The sequence below is a fragment of the Lycium barbarum genome, chromosome 8, assembly GCF_019175385.1.
Source record: "Lycium barbarum isolate Lr01 chromosome 8, ASM1917538v2, whole genome shotgun sequence".
In the NCBI taxonomy this organism is placed as follows: domain Eukaryota; kingdom Viridiplantae; phylum Streptophyta; class Magnoliopsida; order Solanales; family Solanaceae; genus Lycium; species Lycium barbarum.
Window position 1 is genome coordinate 5,148,479 of NC_083344.1, and position 24,836 is coordinate 5,173,314.

The window sequence follows — 24,836 nt, forward strand, 5'->3', positions numbered from 1 at the left end:
TCGTGTCGGTCTTCTAAAAATAGTGTATTTTCTAAAGATTCAATACATAGATAACATTTTTGAAAAATCTGAGTAAAATAACATTGTGAGAATAAAATTTACATTGATAGCGGATAACGATGAAGAATGCAATAACTCATTTTTGCTCCTCTATTGAGCTTTTGCACTATATCTCTGCATTTTAATGATGTGAGGCATTTTAGATATAATTGTATGGATTTGATTCAAAGCATACAATATCACATTATGTTAAAAATATGGATTTGACCCAAAGCACATAATATCACATTATGTTAAGAGTAACACCTACAACAGAAGAGTTTCGCGAATAGCTAAAAATCTGTAGTAGTATTTCTTGAGGAAGCATAAGGTTTATGGAAATTAAAGAATTAAGTTTGTAAATATTTAAATTTCCTTTTTATAAAAAGTATAGGATGCCTTCTTATTTCACTTTAGACTTGACGCGATAGTTCCCGTGGGGTGGCAGAATACAAAATATAATACAGTGGTATTTGTATATGGAGAATCAAACTTACCTTCCTAACTACAAATGAACATTATTATTTTTGAACCGTGGCACTATAAAATTCCATGAAGAAATAATTTTTGAGAAGTCGCACTTGATTAGGGGTGATATTGATGAGAGAGTCCTCGACTTAAGTGACACAAAAAAAAAATTGGAATAAAAAAAAAAAAAAAAAAAGAGTTACAAAAGTAGGTTTCACGCACAGATTCTGTTCGTGAAAGAGGCTAACTTTTTTTTAAGCTATCAAAATCATGTTTTTTTCATACTTTGGGCAAAGATTAGTCATGTTTCAAAATCCCGAAATATCAATATTTTATAGAACTTAATATCTTTTTTTTTGCGTACAATATGTCGGCTCATTACATCGAGTATAACTAAACGTTTGGATCGTTGTTTTAGGGATTGTAAAGTGCCCCGAAGTAAGTTTTGTTTGTTTGGAAACTTGTCATCTTTAAGTTTAAGTGTCATATTTTATGGGGTTTTGATCTAAGTGTTTTATTATTTAGTCAAATCGAATGTACAAATAAAAATATTTTGATCTACCTTTACTTTTTTATATTATGTTGTTATTTTTCTTTTTTTGTCTTTTTTGTTTTTGCTATGTCTTTTGTGTAATCCGCATTTTTTTTAATGTAATGTGTATTTTGTATTGTTTGGAAACTTGTTATCTTTATGTTTAAATATTATATTTGAATGTACAAATATAAATATTTTATTTAACAATAATTCATTGTCACACCCCATTTTAACCGGGTTAATTTAAGGGTATGACGTATTGGTGATTCCTGTTTTATTTTATTTAAGGAGTCGCCACCTAATTAATTAACGGTGAATTAGGACACCTAGATGTTAACTAAGGCAGAATTAAAACTAAACCTCAATTAATAGTCTGCTTAACCAATGTGATTCTAAGTAAGGGCTCTATATTATTCTAAAGGGAAGGGGTTAGGCATCCTCTAGAATCCGTTAACTTACGGTTATCCGACCAACTTAGGTTAATTAATTAGATTGAATATAGTGTTTGAATTTTAAGAAAAAATGGTTTGCTTATATTACTAAGGTTCCAGAAAAATATAATAATGCCGCTTGAACTAATTTGTAGAGAAATATAATAATTTCACAAAGGAAATGTTGAGACTTATAAATGTTGTTAAAACTTTGCATGAGAATAGTGATGTTATTTTTTTAAAAGAAAAATAAGACTTGTAGAAAATATAATAATTTATGTAGAAGAATATTTAAAATGTTGTTTATAATAAGACTTATAAAAGACTTCTAATAATAAAGCTATTAAAAATAAGGTCAATGCTTTGTATAAAGGGAAACCTTAGAATAAAATTTATAATAATTGCTCATAGTTTTAAAGGAAGTAGCATAATAAGAATGGAGTTTACAAAACATGATAACTTACATATAAGTAGAAGAAGATGCGAATTTATGCAATGTTTTAATAAATATTTGAACTAAGTAATGAGGTATTAATTGATTTTCAGTTTATGAATAAAAATACAAAATAGTTAATAGATTTCCTTTATCTATTTTTTAGTATCTTTATCAACTATGCTTAATTAAGAATATGCGTGATTGATTCAAAACTTGAAGAGTTACTTAAAAATATACTTATAATTGCGTATTAGTGACGTTTTGAAACATTTATGATAAAATGTGATTCCCTTTATTTAAAATATATAGTCATGCCATTTTGCAAATCAATTATTCCAAATAAAATAAAAGCATGAAAGGAAGAGAATAACTTATGGAATTAATTATTAGTTTCTCTTAAATTAGCTACCCATAACTAAGACTAAACCCCACTAAATTTATTAGAATTCATCTAAGTTAAGAAAACAAAACAAAATAAAGAGTTAATCATGCCATACAAATCAAATGCACAGAAATAAAAATAGAAGAGCCAATATAGTTTAATGGGCTCAGCCCATTTTCGGACTGCTGTTGTACGGGCTTTGGCCCAAAAGATTTCATTTGCTGCGGATGAATTGAATGACGGACGACTCGGAAGAAAATCATGTTGGGTTTTAGCCCAACATCGAACGTGGCAGGGAAACGAGTCCCTCGGACCCGTACACAGGTTCATGCAAAGCAACGAAAGAAAAAAAAAAAATTAGTGTACAATCGATAAGGTTAAATATATAAAAATGTGAAACTAAAGGCAATCCAGTAGAATATATATATATATATCATGATGGCCTCTCTTTGTTTAACCAATAATTATTTCGTAATACATAACCAGCAACCCATGGATTCATGCTAATTTCCTAGAAACTACTGGATCATGGTACATGAAAATATGCCCTTTTGCTTCAACAACAACGTCAACAACCACTCTGTTTTTTTTTTATTTCTGTTTCCCTGTGTATGTTGGTCTGGTCTTTGTTCTATAATGACAGTAGAGGCAGTGGAGATATTCGTTTCTTTATGAATCGTATAGACGGACTTTGTTGCAAATTGGTATGGCATAAGAATCTTGATAGCATATTTATTGTCGTGGTTTTGTGATATTGCAACAACAGACCAGACAACAACATATTTTAAGAACAACATATTTGATGTTGAGACTATTGACACTATGGCAAGAAACCAAACAACATTTCAACATAGGCCACAGCTGAATAATATCAGATACAAAACACTAACACACGAATCTTCTCTTAATTAAATGCATATTGGAGATAGTCAACGTAGCCAAGAAACCATTTCACTTTGAATCAACAAGCTGAAACCCAACATGAATCAAACACAGATTTATTAAAGCATGTGACTGATCAAGCTAGGTATGGATCATATTCGAATAGGTTGTGGACTAAACGACTTCTTAGGACAGTTTGCACCTTAAATAGAATCCATAGGAATGCCAGCGATTATGTAAATTCATCTTAGCTCAGGTTAGGTTGAAGCAATAACTAAACTAGGATAAACCAACTAATGCGTACAAACTAGATAACAGCATACAAATATGATTTCTAAAACAACAAAAAAAAACTAGTGTTAATCGAATTTTGTCTTGAGATTCATAAACTGACTAAATTACAAGTCAAACAGAGAAGCATATGAACAAACAGAGAAATGGAGAAAAACATATCCAGCAAAATGTATAAAGGGTCCATTAACAGACTAATCTGCCAGAAATCAATAAAGTTGCATTAGGCATCATATTAAGCTAAACAAACAGTCCCCATATATAGTTATCAAACCAAATGGCAGCTTAAGATGATGAATGTCACATAGATATCAAATTTTAGGAGTTGAGTAAACATAAGTTTGGATTGAAGAATATGCTGACTTTAAAATGCCAAAATCACCTTCAGCAGATGAATAAGCTATTCTAAACAGGCCCAAACAAACCTGATTGTGCCAGATTAGAGACCAAATCGAATCAGCGACCATCATTGACATATCATATAATCATTCCATCGTATTTAAACCAGACAGATTTCGTTCATGTCAGAGTATATTATTCGAATAAACAGAGTGAAAGAGGGGCAGTACCGAAATGTTTTATTCACATGCCAATATACCTAAGTTATATACATGGTGCTATGTATATTAGATGTATATCGAGCGCATACTTCCCCTCTCGCCTTGATACCCACTGTATACCCTGTGTATATTCATCTTTGAACAGGTTCTAACTCTCGAGAATTCAATCTAAACACCCCAAAACTACGATGTTCATCTTTCACAACTCATCTTAGTAATCAAACACCCTATCCTAACAGCATCTAAATATCAACAAACAAACGACGATAGGGAAAACTACACATTTAGCTAACTAAAGCAAACACTAAATACCGAAAACAAGAGACGCATTAAGGTTTACCTTTTTGTCGTGCAGCGAACGGGATTCTAAATCTTCAATCTACCTCCGAACACTATCAAATTTAGCTCGCATATGTGCGGATTCGAACTGATACCAAGGGTAAACGAAACAAAATTGATTTAATATATTTTGACTTGGTAGAAATGACCCCTAAATGACTGATATTTAGGGAATTCGAGGCGACTTATGTTTTCTTAGGACGATTTTTTTTTGCGACTCGAGAAACTCGATTCTTAGGGAGTTTTCGGAATCCAAAAACCTTCCCTTTTTTGCTTTCCCCCCGCCCCCTTTAAATGGATCCAAAAGTCGGTACTTATCCCCCCCAAATTTTAGGGTTTTCATTCGTACCCCTAAAAAAAATAACGAGGGGAGCGTGGACAGAGATGAAGGACAGGCGTGGGGGGCAATGGAGAGTGGTGATGACAGGGATGGGGGACAGTGCGTGGTGTGGTGACAGTGGTAAGGGGTGTGTCAGACGCGTGGGGTGGGAGTGACAGTAGCGAGTGGAGATGATGATGGTGGAGACAGGTATGGTGCGGCGTGGGGTGTGTCAGAGGTGTCGGTGATGAAGTGGAGAGTAACGTGGGGAGCAGAGATGTGAGGCGACGATGATGATGAAGGAGCAGAGTGGGGGACAAGGCTGAGTGGTGGAGGAGGTGGAGGCGTGAAGGAGGTGGAGCAGAGGAGGCGGAGGAGGTGAAGCGGCGGTGAGGACGGGTGGCGACGAGGAGGAGAGGATGGTGGAGAAGGGGCGGAGATGGAGAGGAGAAGAGAGGAGGAGGGTGCGGGGGAGGCGGCTGGTGGAAGGTGAGAGAGAAATGAGGGGAAACCCTAAAAGGGTTCCCCTTATTTTCAATGAAATGGGTCAGACCCGGTTCATTTACGGACCGGGTCAATTTTTACACCGGGTATTAAAAGAATAGGCTAATAAATTAAAACACGGATTATTCTAAAAATTGAGATAAGGGATATGGACTAGTCCAAAATTATCAGGAGTCAATCGGGCTTTAATTTGGAGTCCGGTAAGTCAAAATGCGGACCGAGTGCAAGAAATAGTTTGGCTTTAAATTTGAATAAAATACCCATTTTAATTAATGAATATACCGAGGGTGACAAAATATTACTTAATACCAAAAATGTGTGATTATTAGACTCGGGTAATAAGATCATATGGTGTTATAATAGCCGTGTAATAATATATATTATTTTTCTTTGAAAATCCGCACTAAATAAATACTATTATTTAATTATGCAAAGATAAATGCGTAAGCTGGTAAAAATGCCGAAATGATAAGAATTGTGAATTATAATAATATTAATAAATAATAATAATAATTATTATTATTATAATAGAATAATAAAGTGTCGGTATTGATAAGAGGCTAATAATTATAGTAAACATAATATATATATTTTATTTTTTTCAAAAAAATATTAGAAGCTTAAAAATAGGTATTTTGGCAGAGAGGCGGGACAAAATTGGGTGTCAACAACTTGTCCCTCTTTGCCCGATAATGATGAAAGAGTTGTCGGGCAAAGACGTTGACTCAGTAGCCTATTTTGTCCCGGCTAAAGGAAACTTGAGAGGATTATGACCGGACTCCGGTCTCTGAGTTGCCTACATATCTCGGGCTATACGAGAATCAGGTCGAGTGTAGTTCTGGGACAATTACGACACTTGAACCCCGATTGGCGCGAAGCTTGCAAAATATTGTCCCAGTGTTGAATTATGATAACACTGAGTATTATGATAGAAACTTGAGAATTCTGAAAATTGAATTGCTGAAATGCAAGAGAATACTTGTAATTAGAGACGAGTGTTCGAGGTAGATCTTTGACCCGTGTCGGAAGTCTGATTATCCTTCCCGACAAATTGCCCCAGTTCGCTGCTGAAGAAAAAGTTCCACGAGTTGATGTGTGATGCCAACTTTGATATTGTCAAAAGCCACAAGCTACAAAACAATTGTTAGCAATAAAGAAATAATATGTGTAAATAAGACAGGGTTAGAAAAGTTTACACTTGTAACCCCTGTTTCGAAAGTTGAATCCACAATATACTTTGGAGATGAATTAAATTTACGGCCTCCAATTGAATCGATATTGAGATCCACTTTAACGAGAGCTAAATCCAAAATTGAATTTGAAATACCCCTAAATTGAATTTGAAAATACCCGCATTCTGAGGTGGGTGCCTGAACTGAAATATAAGATACCCGCATTCGGAGGTGGGTGCCTGAACTTGAAATATAAGATACCCGCATTCGGAGGTGGGCGCCTGAACTGAAATATAAGATACCCGCATTCGGAGGTGGGTGCCTGAACTGAAATATAAGATACCCGCATTCGGAGGTGGGTGCCTGAACTTGAAATATAAGATACCCGCATTCGGAGGTGGGTGCCTGAACTGAAATATAAGATACCCGCATTCGGAGATGGGTGCCTGAACTGAAATATAAGATACCCGCATTCGGAGGTGGGTGCCTGAACTTGAATATAAGATACCCGCATTCGGAGGTGGGTGCCTGAACTTGAAATATAAGATACCCGCATTCGGAGGTGGGTGCCTGAACTTGAAATATAAGATACCCGCATTCGGAGGTGGGTGCCTGAATTGAAATTGACATACCCGCATTCTAAGGTGGGTGCCTAGATTGAAATTGACATACCCGCATTCTAAGGTGGGTGCCTAAATTGAATTTTGAAATACCCGCATTCTAAGGTGGGTGCCTAAATTGAAAATTGACATACCCGCATTCTAAGGTGGGTGCCTAATTTGAACATTGCAATACCCGCATTCTAAGGTGGGTGCCTGAATTGAACATTGAAATACCCGCATTCTAAGGTGGGCGCCTAGATTGAAATTGACATACCCGCATTCTAAGGTGGGTGCCTAAATTGAATTTTGAAATACCCGCATTCTAAGGTGGGTGCCTAAATTGAAAATTGACATACCCGCATTCTAAGGTGGGTGCCTAATTTGAATTTTGAAATACCCGCATTTTAAGGTGGGTGCCTGAATTGAATATTGAAATACCCGCATTCTAAGGTGGGTGCCTGGATTGAAATTGACATACCCGCATTCTATGGTGGGTGCCTGGATTGAACATTGAAATACCCGCATTCTAAGGTGGGTGCCTAATTTGAACATTGAAATACCCGCATTCTAAGGTGGGTGCCTAAATTGAAAATTGACATACCCGCATTCTAAGGTGGGTGCCTAATTTGAATTTTGAAATACCCGCATTTTAAGGTGGGTGCCTAAATTGAAAATTGACATACCCGCATTCTAAGGTGGGTGCCTAAATTGAATATTGAAATACCCGCATTTTAAGGTGGGTGCCTAAATTGAAAATTGACATACCCGCATTCTAAGGTGGGTGCCTATATCATGTCCACTTCCCATGGTGCAAAAAATGTAAATCCACATCCACTTTCAGGGTGCAGAAAAATAAATCCAAGTTCACTTTCACAGTTCAAAATATAAATCTACGTCCGCATTTCACGGTACAAAATATAAATCCACGTCGACTTTGACGCCCGTATTATACGGTACAACAGTAAATTTACATCTACTTTCCGTCTGCATTATACGGCGCAAAAATAAATTCACTTTTACTTTCAAAAACATAAATCTGTATCCACTTTCTACAATTATATGTATATTTGTTTTTGTAATATGATTCTATTTCCACTTCCATGCTCGCATCCACAATGTAAATGTAAATCCACGTCCACTTTAGAAATAGTATTGTAAAAAGATATCCACATCTTAATCCATGTCCCGTTGTGACGGAAGTTAAATATATAATTAACCCCCACAATTTGATATACGATGCAATATTTCGATCTTGTTATCTTATTAACACACTTCATTCTAAAAGAATTTGATAATGATTTGAACATGTATGAAGTGATGACGAAATTGAGGAATTCTAACCAATAACAGGTGATCAAGGTCAGTGTCCATGATTATATGTATTCGATCCATCGATGAATGTCACGAGCTAAAACAACTGTTAGTGATAAGAATCAATAGCTGGGTCTAAAAGAATTATACTTACAGCCCTTGGTTGAGAAGATGAACTTGTATCCACTGTTGCAATTGAAATTTCGTGATGAGTGGAACGACGCCCACCGTTCGGCATAAGCTACCTTTGCATCCACGCTGAAGAGTATTTGCATTTTGAAGAAAGTTAACTTTTGATCACGCCCATAATTTAATACATGCACCGTGTTCATGTTAATTGGACCTGTCTCAACAAAGAAAAATTGTGAGTTTAAAAGAAAATTGGTTGACTTGTGCATGTCGGGGAACTTGGCCCTTGAATTGACTTTTGTCTCGATCGCGTCCACGTTCTTCGATGTCTCACCATATATCTTGCTTTGCCGGGGAGTTTCAGTTATAAAAAAAATGTATTTTGAAAATAAAAGTAATGAGATTTAGATGACTTTGAAAGGAAATACTTAGTGGCTCTAATATGTAACATGATTAAGAAGACTCGATTTTTGAATTTACTCACATTTTAGAAATATGGATGGACTTTTGTTTAAGACCACTTTTATGCTACTTCTAAAAATTTGTCCCAGTTTCAGTCTTAGAGATGCTTGATTCTGGACAATTGAAAAATAAGAACTTATAATGAAAGTTTTCGAAAGTGATTTGACCGACTTCGAAATTTGTCCCAGTTTAAAGTCCTGGAAACGCTTGGTTCTAAACGATCGAAAAGTGAGAAAATTGTAATGAAAATTTTTTGAAAGTGATTTGACCGATTTCAAAATTTTGTCTCAGTTTCAAGATACTAAGACACATGAATTTAAGCGGTGGGGAAGACCAAGTTTTGTATAAAAATCCTTATGTATTTTATAGGAACCAAAATGTTTGGACAAACTGAAAAATTTCAAAATAGAAGGGCCGAACCCGCCTCGGGTCGCCTACGTATCCCCAAAGGAATCAGGCCAGACGTAGTTCGTGATGAACATAAAGATTTTTGAGTTTGTTTTGTTTTTTTACTAAAGGGGGGGCCGAACCCGATATGGGTTGCCTACGTATCCAAAAGGAAATCAGGCCACACGTAGTTCCACTCATACAACAAAACACTGAAATATTTTGAAAAAGTGGCCGAACCCGATGTGGGCTGCCTACGTATCCAACAGGAAGTCAGGCCAAACGTAGTTCCAACCACAAACAAAGATACTGGAATGATTTGAAAAGAGTGGCCGAACCCGATATGGGCTGCCTACGTATCCAACAGGAAGTCAGGCCAAACGTAGTTCGTTACATACAACAAAAACACTGAAATCTTAATTTAAAAAGGCCGTAACAAAACATAGAGGCAACATGACAAAAGGAACTAAATGTTCTAGTTGATGCCTCCGGCCTACTACAAAAGGAAATTTAAACTTAAAATACTGAAACTCCCGGCGAACCGGGGCTAAGATAGAAGTTCAATTTTGCAACTCAGGTCCTGGCTCAGCAGCCTATAAAGTCAATATTTCAGCAAAGTCTTTGATTATCATAGCGTGATCATCTTCATCTTCCACGAACAGGTTCTTGACTCCCTCCACGATATCATCATAGGCAACTTCAACAATCAGATCTGAAGGTTTTGAGAAAGTTTGATCAATGGTAGGAATAGGTTTTGGCAATGCAATCTCCTTCCTTTTATTCTTTCGTGCTTTCTTCGCTTCTTCCTCAGTTGGCTCATATCCCAAACCGAATGTAAATTGTTGCGTAGGGAGAACGACTGGCTCAACCCGCCCATTTAGTGTTTTCCCTAGCCCAAATCCAGGTTGGTACCCATTTCTCACCATTTCTTTTGCAACCATAATTGCGGCACATGATCTTTTGAACTCTTGAGTTTGACATACTTCACTCTCCTTAGTGACATTCACAACCTCCCAAGCGTGGTAAGCTGCTCCGTCGAACCCTCCTTCTGCCTCGACGAATGGGGTGGATTGCTCTAGATAGAAAGACATATCTCCTTCTCCGTGTATACATATTTGTTGCTGATCCCACTCGAATTTGACAGTTTGGTGCAAAGTAGATGGTACGGCCCCAGCCAAATGGATCCACGGTCTACCTAACAGCATGTTGTATGTCGTGGAAATATCAAGTACTTGAAAATCCATAATGAATTCAACAGGGCCAATCAACACTTTCAACTCTATTTCCCCAATAGGGCGCCTTTGAGCCCCATCAAATGCTCGAATATTCATATCACTGGTCTTGAGCTCACTAACATTATATCCGATCTTCTTCAGACTTGCTAATGGACAGATGTTGAGTCCAGAACCCCCATCAATCAATACTTTAGCCACAAACATGTTACGACACTTGACAGTTATATAGAGTGCTTTGTTATGCATACATCCTTCTGGCGGCAGTTCTTCATTATCGAAGCTGATTCGATGGCTGTCAAGTACGCGCTCAATCATCCCAGCTAACGCCTCACTAGTTGTTTCGCTTGGAACATACGCTTCATTCAAGATCTTCAACAATGCATTCCTGTGCATATCTGAACTCAAAAGCAAAGAGAGAATAGGAATTTGAGCATTGGTCTTTTTCAACTGATCCACAACTGAGTACTCACTAGCCTTGATCTTCCTCAAAAATTCTTCTGCTTCGGTTTCAGTCACGACCCTTTTGGGAGGTACATTGGCTTCCTTAACTTGCCCCAATCTAACTAGCTCTTCTGGAGAATAGCATCTTCCAGACCTTGTCATTCCTGATGTCTTAACCTTGTCAGTGATCGTGTCCTTTCCTCGACATTCCATCACAGTTTGTTGATAATTCCATGGTACGGCTTTTGTATCGAGCACTGGTAACTGATTTGGTGCTTGAACTACTTCCACAGGCGTTGATGAAGCTCCTAATATCTCGACAGGCACACGACCCCTTATCACTACAGCCGGAGAAGCAACGGCTACAAAATCATGATCCTCCACACGATCCACAGGCACTATAAATTCGGCTGGGTCGTCAACATTTTCATCTATTCCAATCATATTTATCGTGGCCCCATCATGGGTCGGGAGTGGATTGTTAACCACATTTGGTGTTGGTGGTTTGACCGTGATCTGTTTTGCTTCAATAAGATCCTCAACCTTATGCTTCAATGCGTAACAACGATCAGTGGAATGGCCTTTTACCCCCGAATGATATGCACATGTTTTAGTGGGATCAAAGCTTCTGGGTAATGGATCTGGAATTCTACCTTCCACGGGATATACTAAGCCTGAAGCTTGCAGTCTTTCGAAAACAACGCTCAGTGGTTCTCCCAATGGTGTGAAATTGCGGAACGGTTTATTTGGGCGAGGTGCGGATGCATTGTTTGGATGATGAGTTTGTGATGGTGGAGCTGTATATGTTGGTGGTCGTGGAGCTCGATATGCTGGTTGTGTGTTGTAAACAGGGTAGGATATTTGTGGTGATTGAGGTTGGTAAGATGACAAAGCTTGGTCGTAGGGATGTGGAGAATATTGGAAATATTGTGAGTGGTGAGCGTTAGGCTGGTATCGCGGTGGTCGTTGATGGCGGTATGATGTGTTTCCCAAGGCCATCACCGATGCTGCTTCTTTCTCTTTTTTCTTTCCATTTCCGAGAGTACCAGTTTGTATAGCCCTACTGGTAGACTGCAAAGCTGCTAGACTTGTTATTCTCCCTGTCTTAATGCCATCTTCGATCATGTCCCCAGCTTTGATCACTTCTGCAAAAGTTTTTCCACTCATTGTCACCAAACGTTCATAGTATTCCGGTTCTAGTGCTTGAATGAAGAAAGTAACCATTTCTGTCTCCTCCATGGGTGGGTGTACCCTAGATGCTTCTTCCCTCCACCGTATAGCATATTCTCGAAATGATTCGGTGAACTTCTTCTTCAACTTTGTAATTGAGATTCTGTCAGGAGCGATCTCAACATGAAACTTGTAGTGATCCACAAAAGCATTTGCTAAATCATCCCAAGTACGCCATTTGGTTGTATCTTGCTTAGAATACCACTCCAAGGCTTTTCCACTCAAACTCTGATTGAATAGTTTGACTCTTATCCCTTCATTCTTCCCCACACCAATCAACTTTTCACAATAGACCTTCAAATGGAAGAAAGGGTTCCCCGACCCATCAAACTTCTCAAATTTTGGAATCTTGTAACCTGGTGGCAATTCTACCTCAGGAAATGCACATAATTCTTCATATCTCACGCTTTGGTTACTACCAAGTCCACGCAAACTTCTCATGGCATCTTCCAAACTTTTGAGCTTTCTATTTATCATTTCATCATTAACTGACCGTGCCTCATTTTCAACTTCGACATAATGATCAACATCTGTGCGACATTGTCCTTGAATCTGTGTCATGGGTGGAGCTGTGGTATAAGTATACAACGGCGGAACTTGATGTGTGTCATGTGCTGGCGGTATGAATTGAGCTTTTGAAGAGGTGGTTGTAAATAAAAAGGGAGCATTTTGAGTGAGGTGTTCGGAACGAACTGGCTGAGAAGTGGTGAAATAATTTGCTTGGTTAAATTCGTCCAAATTTGGGAATGGATGTGGCACAGGCAAAGTTTGACGAACTCCCTGGGACGGAGTCATATGTGGCGGTGTTTGAGAAAATGACCGGTTATGAAGTACCATATGACTTAGTTCGGCAACTCGTCGCTCCAGACGAGCAATGGTCTCCAAATGTGTTTCTGGTTCATTAGAGGATGTGGGATCACTCGTGATTGGTAAACTAAGAGATGGCTCAGATGAAGTGGTTGCATTGATCAAACTTTGCTCCATTTTAGAACGAGTCCTTTTAGTTAACCAGGTGATTAGTGATGAGTCAGAATCTGATTTCTTGGCTTTAGACCGTGTGAAATATGGATGCTCCGCCAGTTCCCTTTTAGCACAAGTCAACCTTCTTCGTTTTGAAAATAGGTTTAAAAAGAAAAAAGATAAAAACAAGAAAAAGAAAAGGAAAGTGAGTCAGTATACGGTAAGGATAATATTATTGCATATAAACACATTATTGCACATAATACATCGCGTTTTATAATGCAAGGGACCTCTTTATGCCAGAGGTAGGCCTAACGAACATTGAAGGACAAACATGTCTTTTATGTATCATTCCATAACTCTTCTTACAACTAATTTACAATAAAATAAAATTTATTACATGCCAATAAATAAATACATCTCAAAGTTAAACTAAGATATCTAATACTTCAACTCCACTAATTTCTTTTGGTTGTCTTCAACCTCCAGCATTAATTTAGATGCTCCACGTCAACCTGCAACAAAAGGTCAGTTTTTCTTGAAATACTTATCTATAGAGTACTAGGTCTACATATTCCACATATTTGTCCTTCAAATAATGCACATAGATAGTGAGTAGTGTCACTTAGAGTCATAGACTCTTTTGGACATTTGGTAAGGTTGACTAATGAACTTAATACACCAAGGGTATTAAGCCTCCTAGGTTTAGAATGATGCATGTCCTTACAAGGTTTTGGCTTCGCTCTACCCTAAGTAGACTAAGAATGGGTTTACTAGACGCAAAGTTCCCAAGCGGACTGCTCGAGTGAGAAGGCTACGCGGTCCCCGTTATTCGGGCACCCCCGCGCATGCGCCAACTCCCTTAAAATTTGGATTCTATGAAGAAATTTGCGGGTGCGCTAAGCACACCTCGCGTGTACGTGTGATAGTGTGAATTTTCCAAAAGTGGAGGAAATATGAACGGAATGCCAGTTTAAGGAAAGCAGTAATAACATATTACACAGAAAATACATATAAGGAATAAAAATACTTAAAAGCATATAAAGCAACAATATAGACAAAATAAAGCAAAATAAACAAAGCATCCAACAAATGATTTATTAACCTAAGTTGTTATGGTTAAGAGCCTAAAGTCCCCAGCAGAGTCGCCAAGCTGTCACACCCTATTTTAACCGGGTAGATTTAAAAGTATGACGTATTGGTGATTCCTGTTTATTTTGTTTTAAGGAGTCGCCACCTAATTAATTTAACGGTGAATTAGGACACCTAGAGGTTAACTAAGGCAAAGTTAAAACTAAACCTCAGTTAATAGTCTGCTTAACCAGTGTAATTCTAGGTAAGGGCTCTATATTATCCTAAAGGGAAGGGGTTAGGCATCCTTTAGAATCCGTTAACTTACGGTTATCCGACCAAACTTGGGTTAATTAATTAAGATGAAAATTCATATAAAAGAGGACTTTGAATGCCATTTTAAATAAACTCGTAAATATTACTAAGGCTTTAAATCAAATGCTATTTAGAAATAAAACTTATAAAAGATAGTTTGCATAAAAGAGGATTTTAGAGGCTATTTAAATAAAGCTTAAAATGTTGCTAAGACTTCATATGAAAGTAATAATGCTGTCGTTTGAAATAATACTTGTAAAAATATGATGCGTTGCATACAAGAAGATTTTAAAGGCTATTTAAAATAAGACTCGAACATGCTAAAACCTTGAATGAAAAATGTAATAATGTTCTTAAAAAATAAGACTTGCAAAAATATAACAACTCGTCTATAGCAAAATGTGAACTTTAGACAAAATTTTGTATTATATCAATATGGTGATGTAAAAATACCTAAACTTATTTTTTTTCTTTTAAATGTGATGGATAGGGTATGAGTTTTCATTCTTTTATATTAACTATACTTGGATAAAAGAAGTGTATTATTGGATAAACTTTGAAAAATTATTCATAGAATGTATTTGAACTTATATTTGCATATTAATGACGTTTTGAAATGTTTAGATAGTAAGAATAAAATATGACTCCATTAACTCAAAGTATATCGTCATGCTATTTGTAAATTAATAAATAAAATAAATATTAGGTGCTATAATATAGTTTTGACATAAAAGAAAAATGAAGCTTATGGAATTAACGGGTCTTTCTTAAGTTAACTACCCTTTCACTAAAAAAAACTAAGTCTCATATTAATATAGTAAGGTTCATTTGACTAAGGAAACGAACAAGTAAAGTGTTAGTTGCACAAATACAAATCAAAACATGAAATGAAATAAAGAGGGGGCAAATGATATTAAAACGGGCTCAGCCCACTTTAGGCATGCTGAGAAACTGTCACGCTATTGGGCCTTAGCCCAGAATTTCCGTTTCTTTTGTTTTGCTGCGGACTGGCTGGACGCGGAAAAGATTTCGTTGGGGTTTTAGCCCAACACCGGATGTGGAGGAAGAACGAGCCCCTCGGACTCGTATATGACGGTCATGCATAAAATGAAAGGGAAAGGATTAGCATGTAATCGATGAATAAGGTCAAACATGTAAAATGTGAACTCAAACAAAATAAAATATAATCAAGAAGGCAATTGAAATGGGGATGAGGCTTGACTGAAACAAAATTTTGAGAAAAACAGGAAACGATCTTACAGCAAACCTTTTTGTTTCGAACTAAACGATGACAATTCCCTATTTCTGAGACAGACAAGAATCTTCTTCGGGCGCAGCGAAGTGAGGCGAAGGTCTCGAACTACTCGAAACACTTTGAAATTCGAACTCGTGGGTGCTCGAATTCGAACGAACACTCGAAGAAAAACAGAATGAGATCTAATATTTTTTGTGACAATATATAGCAAAATTAAAAGCGGATGTTTTTTTAAAAGAGGAACTGGAACAAATACAGACCTATATTTTAGAGGAAATTTGGCGATTCAAGAACTTTCTTGGGGTTTCGTTGCCCTCCCTCCTCCCGATTCCACTCCACCACTATTTATAGGATTTTTTAGGTTTTGTGTTGAAGAAAGAGAGAGAGAGAGGGGCGGGGGACAACTAAGAGTGGAGATGACAGTGGGCGTGGGGAACAGAACGTGGGAGTGGTAGAGGTAGTGGAGGTGTCAGACGCGTGGGTGGAGACAAGGTGAAGTGGCGAGGACAGCGGCGTGAAGTGGCAGTGGGGGTAACGTGATGAGTGGGGGTGTGATAGAGGTGTCAGAGAGGACGATAATGGAGGGAATATGTGGCGGAAATGGGGAAATAGGGGAGGAGATGAAGCAGTGAGGTGGCGATGGGGGGTAACGTGGAGGCGGCGATGAGGTGGAAGAGGGAGAAAGGGAAAGGGAGAGAAAGGGAGGGGGTGCGGCGGTGATAAGGGGTGGCGACGAGGAGGAGAGGATGGTGGAGAAGGGGCGGAGATGGAGAGGAGAAGGTGACGAGCGGCGGAAATGAGGGGAAACCCTAAAAGGGTTTCCCTTATTTGGTGCGAAACGGGTCAGACCCGGTCCATTTATGGACTGGGTCAATCTTATATCCAAGCTGTCACACCCCATTTTAACCGGGTTAATTTAAGGGTATGACGTATTGGTGATTCCTGTTTTATTTTATTTAAGGAGTCGCCACCTAATTAATTAACGGTGAATTAGGACACCTAGATGTTAACTAAGGCAGAATTAAAACTAAACCTCAATTAATAGTCTGCTTAACCAATGTGATTCTAAGTAAGGGCTCTATATTATTCTAAAGGGAAGGGGTTAGGCATCCTCTAGAATCCATTAACTTACGGTTATCCGACCAACTTAGGTTAATTAATTAGATTGAATATAGTGTTTGAATTTTAAGAAAAAATGGTTTGCTTATATTACTAAGGTTCCAGAAAAATATAATAATGCCGCTTGAACTAATTTGTAGAGAAATATAATAATTTCACAAAGGAAATGTTGAGACTTATAAATGTTGTTAAAACTTTGCATGAGAATAGTGATGTGATTTTTTTAAAAGAAAAATAAGACTTGTAGAAAATATAATAATTTATGTAGAAGAATATTTAAAATGTTGTTTATAATAAGACTTATAAAAGACTTCTAATAATAAAGCTATTAAAAATAAGGTCAATGCTTTGTATAAAGGGAAACCTTAGAATAAAATTTATAATAATTGCTCATAGTTTTAAAGGAAGTAGCATAATAAGAATGGAGTTTACAAAACATGATAACTTACATATAAGTAGAAGAAGATGCGAATTTATGCAATGTTTTAATAAATATTTGAACTAAGTAATGAGGTATTAATTGATTTTCAGTTTATGAATAAAAATACAAAATAGTTAATAGATTTCCTTTATCTATTTTTTAGTATCTTTATCAACTATGCTTAATTAAGAATATGCGTGATTGATTCAAAACTTGAAGAGTTACTTAAAAATATACTTATAATTGCGTATTAGTGACGTTTTGAAACATTTATGATAAAATGTGATTCCCTTTATTTAAAATATATAGTCATGCCATTTTGCAAATCAATTATTCCAAATAAAATAAAAGCATGAAAGGAAGAGAATAACTTATGGAATTAATTATTAGTTTCTCTTAAATTAGCTACCCATAACTAAGACTAAACCCCACTAAATTTATTAGAATTCATCTAAGTTAAGAAAACAAAACAAAATAAAGAGTTAATCATGCCATACAAATCAAATGCACAGAAATAAAAATAGAAGAGCCAATATAGTTTAATGGGCTCAGCCCATTTTCGGACTGCTGTTGTACGGGCTTTGGCCCAAAAGATTTCATTTGCTGCGGATGAATTGAATGACGGACGACTCGGAAGAAAATCATGTTGGGTTTTAGCCCAACATCGAACGTGGCAGGGAAACGAGTCCCTCGGACCCGTACACAGGTTCATGCAAAGCAACGAAAGAAAAAAAAAAAATTAGTGTACAATCGATAAGGTTAAATATATAAAAATGTGAAACTAAAGGCAATCCAGTAGAATATATATATATATATCATGATGGCCTCTCTTTGTTTAACCAATAATTATTTCGTAATACATAACCAGCAACCCATGGATTCATGCTAATTTCCTAGAAACTACTGGATCATGGTACATGAAAATATGCCCTTTTGCTTCAACAACAACGTCAACAACCACTCTGTTTTTTTTTTATTTCTGTTTCCCTGTGTATGTTGGTCTGGTCTTTGTTCTATAATGACAGTAGAGGCAGTGGAGATATTCGTTTCTTTATGAATCGTATAGACGGACTTTGTTGCAAATTGGTATGGCATAAGAATCTTGATAGCATATTTATTGTCGTGGTTTTGTGATATTGCAACAACAGACCAGACAACAACATATTTTAAGAACAACATATTTGATGTTGAGACTATTGACACTATGGCAAGAAACCAAACAACATTTCAACATAGGCCACAGCTGAATAATATCAGATACAAAACACTAACACACGAATCTTCTCTTAATTAAATGCATATTGGAGATAGTCAACGTAGCCAAGAAACCATTTCACTTTGAATCAACAAGCTGAAACCCAACATGAATCAAACACAGATTTATTAAAGCATGTGACTGATCAAGCTAGGTATGGATCATATTCGAATAGGTTGTGGACTAAACGACTTCTTAGGACAGTTTGCACCTTAAATAGAATCCATAGGAATGCCAGCGATTATGTAAATTCATCTTAGCTCAGGTTAGGTTGAAGCAATAACTAAACTAGGATAAACCAACTAATGCGTACAAACTAGATAACAGCATACAAATATGATTTCTAAAACAACAAAAAAAAACTAGTGTTAATCGAATTTTGTCTTGAGATTCATAAACTGACTAAATTACAAGTCAAACAGAGAAGCATATGAACAAACAGAGAAATGGAGAAAAACATATCCAGCAAAATGTATAAAGGGTCCATTAACAGACTAATCTGCCAGAAATCAATAAAGTTGCATTAGGCATCATATTAAGCTAAACAAACAGTCCCCATATATAGTTATCAAACCAAATGGCAGCTTAAGATGATGAATGTCACATAGATATCAAATTTTAGGAGTTGAGTAAACATAAGTTTGGATTGAAGAATATGCTGACTTTAAAATGCCAAAATCACCTTCAGCAGATGAATAAGCTATTCTAAACAGGCCCAAACAAACCTGATTGTGCCAGATTAGAGACCAAATCGAATCAGCGACCATCATTGACATATCATATAATCATTCCATCGTATTTAAACCAGACAGATTTCGTTCATGTCAGAGTATATTATTCGAATAAACAGAGTGAAAGAGGGGCAGTACCGAAATGTTTTATTCACATGCCAATATACCTAAGTTATATACATGGTGCTATGTATATTAGATGTATATCGAGCGCATACTTCCCCTCTCGCCTTGATACCCACTGTATACCCTGTGTATATTCATCTTTGAACAGGTTCTAACTCTCGAGAATTCAATCTAAACACCCCAAAACTACGATGTTCATCTTTCACAACTCATCTTAGTAATCAAACACCCTATCCTAACAGCATCTAAATATCAACAAACAAACGACGATAGGGAAAACTACACATTTAGCTAACTAAAGCAAACACTAAATACCGAAAACAAGAGACGCATTAAGGTTTACCTTTTTGTCGTGCAGCGAACGGGATTCTAAATCTTCAATCTACCTCCGAACACTATCAAATTTAGCTCGCATATGTGCGGATTCGAACTGATACCAAGGGTAAACGAAACAAAATTGATTTAATATATTTTGACTTGGTAGAAATGACCCCTAAATGACTGATATTTAGGGAATTCGAGGCGACTTATGTTTTCTTAGGACGATTTTTTTTTGCGACTCGAGAAACTCGATTCTTAGGGAGTTTTCGGAATCCAAAAACCTTCCCTTTTTTGCTTTCCCCCCGCCCCCTTTAAATGGATCCAAAAGTCGGTACTTATCCCCCCCAAATTTTAGGGTTTTCATTCGTACCCCTAAAAAAAATAACGAGGGGAGCGTGGACAGAGATGAAGGACAGGCGTGGGGGGCAATGGAGAGTGGTGATGACAGGGATGGGGGACAGTGCGTGGTGTGGTGACAGTGGTAAGGGGTGTGTCAGACGCGTGGGGTGGGAGTGACAGTAGCGAGTGGAGATGATGATGGTGGAGACAGGTATGGTGCGGCGTGGGGTGTGTCAGAGGTGTCGGTGATGAAGTGGAGAGTAACGTGGGGAGCAGAGATGTGAGGCGACGATGATGATGAAGGAGCAGAGTGGGGGACAAGGCTGAGTGGTGGAGGAGGTGGAGGCGTGAAGGAGGTGGAGCAGAGGAGGCGGAGGAGGTGAAGCGGCGGTGAGGACGGGTGGCGACGAGGAGGAGAGGATGGTGGAGAAGGGGCGGAGATGGAGAGGAGAAGAGAGGAGGAGGGTGCGGGGGAGGCGGCTGGTGGAAGGTGAGAGAGAAATGAGGGGAAACCCTAAAAGGGTTCCCCTTATTTTCAATGAAATGGGTCAGACCCGGTTCATTTACGGACCGGGTCAATTTTTACACCGGGTATTAAAAGAATAGGCTAATAAATTAAAACACGGATTATTCTAAAAATTGAGATAAGGGATATGGACTAGTCCAAAATTATCAGGAGTCAATCGGGCTTTAATTTGGAGTCCGGTAAGTCAAAATGCGGACCGAGTGCAAGAAATAGTTTGGCTTTAAATTTGAATAAAATACCCATTTTAATTAATGAATATACCGAGGGTGACAAAATATTACTTAATACCAAAAATGTGTGATTATTAGACTCGGGTAATAAGATCATATGGTGTTATAATAGCCGTGTAATAATATATATTATTTTTCTTTGAAAATCCGCACTAAATAAATACTATTATTTAATTATGCAAAGATAAATGCGTAAGCTGGTAAAAATGCCGAAATGATAAGAATTGTGAATTATAATAATATTAATAAATAATAATAATAATTATTATTATTATAATAGAATAATAAAGTGTCGGTATTGATAAGAGGCTAATAATTATAGTAAACATAATATATATATTTTATTTTTTTCAAAAAAATATTAGAAGCTTAAAAATAGGTATTTTGGCAGAGAGGCGGGACAAAATTGGGTGTCAACATTCATCAAATACGAGAGGTTTATACTAATTCAAAAATAATTCATTCCATTAAATTACAATACTAATTCAAAGCAATACAAAACTAAATTACAATAGCAATAAAATCTTCAAGTTCTAGAGGCTCTATTACTTCGAGACGTGCTTGTACCACCACGGCCTTGTTGCCCACACGAACGCTTGTCATGGCCATATTGCTTACATGTAGAGCACTTGCGAGAGTAAGTTCTTTCACTAACATCCATTTGATTGGGTCTACGACTCCGTGAGTTAATGCCCAATTTCTTGATGTAATCCTTGTTAGCAACCATCGAAAACGGCTCGTTTGGCCAATAAGCTTCATTACCAAGTAGGTGAAATTGGCCGGAATATGCTTTAAGGTAATTGTGGACCTTGTATTCCCCCGCCACATAACTTGTTACCGTTTTTGCCATTCTCTCGAAGCACTTTACAGCATGAGAACACGACATGTGGTACGTTTGCCACTTACCACAAGTGCATGTTCTTGTTGCCTCATAAACAGTATGCACGTTTCCACCCTTACCGTTATAATAACCCGTCCTAACTTCATACACACGTTGAATGGGGTCATACTCGGTCATTTGGTGAAACTCACATTTTTTTCTATAATGCTCCATCTTTTTGAAGGGCTTTAGCATCCATGTCCCGCCTTCGGCTAATATCGCTCTGGCCTGCCTTGTCCTAACCACAAATCGCTCCACAACCTGCTTGAAAGTCATTCTCACTATTGCGGTGATAGGTAGTCGTCGAGCAGATTTCAGCAAGCCATTGAAAGACTCTGAGCTGTTTGTTGTGAGCATGACCTGTTATACCCCATTTTAAACGGGTCAAATCGGAGTACAACATATTGGTGATTCCTATTTGTTTATTTTAAGGAGTCGCCACCTAATTAATTTTAAAGGTGAATTAGGATACCTAAATATTAACTAAGGCAAAGTTAAACTAAACCTCCGTTAATGGTCTGCTTAATTAATGTGATTCTAGGTAAGGGTTCTTGATTATCCTAAAGGGAAGGGGTTAGGCATCCTTTAGAATCCGTTAATTACGGTTACCGACCAAACTTAGGTTATTTAATTAGGACTAAAAATACAAATATAACATTTTAAATGTTTAAGAAAATAGTTTGCAAATATTATCAGGATTTCAAAATGGAGAATATAAGGCTGCTATTTAAATTAAAATAAGGTAGTAATTTATAGAAAAAATACTTTAGCCGTATTATACTAAAAAATATGTTGGATTAGTCAATACACCAATAGGCATTTGAAACAATTCAATGATTGATTATCAATTGATTTTAACTGCTTAGTTTATTAAGTGACAAAATAAGATCAAGAAGGCAAATAACAAATTAGCTCCCTACTATTATGTGAAAGGTAGTTTAAAAATATAACTATCCTCTTTTATGAAAATTGGACCTTGTTTGGAAAATAAAGATATAAATTAAATTTGGGAAAAAGACCCATCTCCAATCACTGCTAGAAATGGTCATTTATGGCCTTTAAATAGAATTAACCATAAAACTAAAAAAAGGCTTATAAAATAACGTTAAGTTATAATTTGAAGTAGGTGGATAATTCTTAATCGGATTTAATTCTTAATCGGATTACTCAATCCATTTTAGACTTGTAAAAGAGTAATTGACAGACGAAATAGGCTAAATTATTAAACCTTTAAATACGTTATTTCGAAAGCAAATTCAAACTTTAACTACCCATTATCACTAAACTATCCCCACTAATTCCGCTAGAATTCACCTAAGCTAACAAAACAAAGTAAAGTGTTAGTCATACAATACAAGTCAAAATACGCAACAGAAAATAAGGTAGAGGGGACAAAAATATAATCGAATGAATCAACCCATTTTTTAGGGCTGCTGTGGTCTGCTTCTGCCATTGGGCTTTGGCCCAGAATTCTTTTTTTTTTTTTTGCTGCGGATAGGGGCTGACACGAGAGGGACATCACGTTGGGCTTTAGCCCAACACCGAATGCGAAAGAAGACGAGTCCCTTGAACTCGTACGCGAGGGTCATGCATAAAACGAAAGGAAAAGGATTAGTACAGCGGAGATTTACAAGATTTATACTTCAAATAAAAGAAAAAAAAGCAATGATCGAATTACATAAATAATAGACCAGATCAGAACTTTGACGTGCCAGCTTAACAGAACAATTTCAACACTCGAGACAAATAAAATAATTTATGTATACATTATGTATATTTAAGGATATCTCGCGTATACACATTCATAAGGATACTTAGAAGGTTAATATTGGAAAGCTTTTGCCCTCGTCCTCCCGATGTTGCACAAGTTCCAAGAGATTTCATGAATCCCAGGCATGGCTAACACCGGGGAGGGTTCAAGCTTAATCCATAATGACCAACTAACTTACCTATCAATATGCTAACCACAACTTACTTGTGCTATACACTCATATACATACTCAACAATGGTATACTTATAATGTAAGAACATGTAAAAATTAACAGATTCAGGAAACATAACATGCTTACAGAACTGAAATTTTATTTCCGAATCAGTTAACACAAATTAAGCAAACCAACTAATGGTCATACATCTGATGGCATACCTGAAATGAGGAGATTAAACACTGCCTAGTCATGGGGGATTTAAACAGGGAAAACAGTGACACCAAGCATTCACACTAAACATGCTGAACTAAATTAACAGAGGAACAAGGAGACTTGAATATAACAATCAGACATGAGAAAACCACACAGACTTAGATCTGAGGGACAAGCTTAACTTATTTTCATAGTACTATTAATCCATATGTTCATTCAAAATAGAAGGCAAACTAAGGGAGCATGTAATCCATTTTATGGTGAGGCAAAGAGTTATAAGAAAGTCCCTTTTGAAAACAGGTCATGGTTATATCAAAACTTAAGGGATTTGAAAATATACATGTGCAAAATGTGGGCTGGACTAGATCATAGTACACACACAACAGTAATCCTTCATTCAAGGTAGTCACATGATAGGCATAGATAAATCAAACAAATCTACCACTGCATAACTAAACATGACCAAATACAGAGACCAAATCAAAACAAAGGAACAACGCCAGAATTTTAACAAAGGGTGGAGGGCAGGAGTAATCAAGTGAGCAAACAACAAACTCAATAGAGAAACAGCCTTTATTTAACACAACATTGTTTTTTGAAGAGCAAGAAAATGACAGCATGGTAATCAATCACATAGGTCTTGGTAGCTAGTTTCGAAGAAATCCAATGTGTTAAGTTCAAAAACTTAGACAGCCTTAGAATCATGGCCTTAGAAATTCGAATCTGATTCAGATAACATAAAGCCTTAACATGCTTAAATGGACGAGGACAACCAACAAGTTAAAATTAGCTTCCTCTTTTAACCAATCTTTAGGACTTCATTAATAAACAAAGACCAAGAAACTCGAATAAGGACTTCACAACCACCACTTGTAAGCAGGAAGCAGAATCTGATTTTTTTGAGGTTAGTGAATCCAAATTCGAATCATTCTATCGAACTAAATCCATACGACAAACATTAAGACCATTCAGGGAAGTCAACTAAACATA